The sequence below is a fragment of the Plasmodium inui genome (assembly GCF_000524495.1).
Source record: "Plasmodium inui San Antonio 1 unplaced genomic scaffold supercont1.80, whole genome shotgun sequence".
NCBI classification, from domain to species: domain Eukaryota; phylum Apicomplexa; class Aconoidasida; order Haemosporida; family Plasmodiidae; genus Plasmodium; species Plasmodium inui.
In genome coordinates, this window is record NW_008481914.1 from 4,108 (window position 1) to 6,186 (window position 2,079).

Sequence of the window (2,079 nt, forward strand, 5' to 3'; positions counted from 1 at the left end):
TACTACTGGAAAAATTAAACTCATCTTGTTTCCAAAATTTTACTGGGACAAAATAATTGCGATATTCTCTGCACCGTCACCTGTACAAAATTATGCTAATATAGGACTAAATAAGGAGGAGTAGCACAGAATTTTTCCCGTGTTTTGTAGAATGAGATAATATTCGCTTAGTATTTATTTGCCGTCTACAAGAAGGCGCGCTTCTCCTTATACTCATTTTATAATAATAAAATACACGATCTGATCAAAATGCGTCAAGGAATATATATGCAATTATTATTAAAAACAAAGAAAACAGAAAAATGTTGCATTTTAGAGATACAAGATATTTATCAAGAACAAGTGGAACGCGTCCATTTTTCACTGAGGGCAGTGAGATCTTTATGTTGATCATCCGGACGCGCTAGGACAAATAATTATGTAAGCTTCTGTATACATGGACACTATTAAACTTTTCTGCTTATCATAACAAAATTCTTTACTTTCTGTGAGAGGAATAGAATTATTTATATTTATTCTTAATCATATTATTCCGACAAAGTAGTCTAATATTATACATTTCCTTTCCAGTCATATTAAAAATGAACAGAGGAAGAGTACACTTATTCATACTCTAGTAAGAAATTAATTGATACGGAATTATGAATATCTGCTGAAATTATAAAGGGGAGATTTTAACCGTGAATAATTTACGTTATCATATAACATTTAGAAAATTAATTCATTTGTTATTTTTCTGTTTGTTTAATTCTTACATTTTGAAGTGATTTATTTTTATTTGTACATAATAATTTAAAAACGCTAGAAATATGAAGCATAAGAAATGATAAATTTATACAAATAGGAATTACGTAATGAATTTTACTGATGATTGGCGTACAAAACATATAAAATATTCTTGTCCTACTCATGAAATCATTACCAAAAAAAGGAGATAAATTGTAAAATTGAGCTGTTCTGTACCGTGAGCAGTGACATATACATCCTTTCCAATAACAGCGCGCCGTGGTTACGATGACGTGGGTATAATAGAAGATATTAATTTTTTCTTTCCATGTATCGTTGAGTACAGTTTTAACAATAAAATTCCCTTAACATGTAAGGAAGTAGCATAATTAATAATAAATATACATTCCTCATTTCTACTGTGAGCCTCATAAATCCCACGAAAGTCACTGCGCCGTAGTTCGTACGCCGAATTTAATAAATAAGCCTCCATTTGCAAGTGATTTCCAACAGAAATCAGGAGCTATAACATAGGGAAAAATAAAAGATACCTACGATTAAAAGAGGAAGGAGAAATATAAGGATAAAAGCATCTAAGCAGGTGAAACATTGAGAAGGAATTCCGATCTGAGTAACAACATATACCTGGGATCTATGAGAACAAAATATGATGTTCTGCAATTGTTGAGAGAGATAAATCAATGCTGTGACAAAGCAGCTTTACAAATTTTATCGATAACTGTATAACTTGAAAAGACGTCTAAGCATGAATAAGAGGTTGTTCGTAAGAGAAATTCCTGGTACATGGAAGGTGTCTATATTTTTTCACATCCTAAATAGATTATTACACAGAGCAATCACCGTAATACTGCGTATAAGAGATATCTTTTTCTCATGTCTTTTCTTATCATAAGTATATATGGCATTTAATGTGATAGGTAGACATGTATGGGGTGCCATTTATTTTCCATATAGTTTTTATTCAATAATGAAAGGAATCAGATGTAACATGGTATCATGTAACAGTCCTGAACTGTCCTATCGTGTGTATAGTTCCTTTATGAAGGATTCTTTTTTGGATAGATAGAGTCAGAACCTTCCTTAAATGGCTGTTTACTGTATTACTAATTCTATAATCATGGCAAATGAACCCGGATAAATATAATATTTCCGATGTACGAGGAATACGAAGAATGTGAATCTGCTTCATATGTGTCTTTTCATATTTTTACTGTTTTATAACTCATTCTAAATATGTTTCCTTAAGTATAAGGGATATTTTCTTGATGAAGTACTTACGCTTCTTTTTCTATTATTTTCTCTGTTACCCTTTGGAAATATATTGCATGTGTG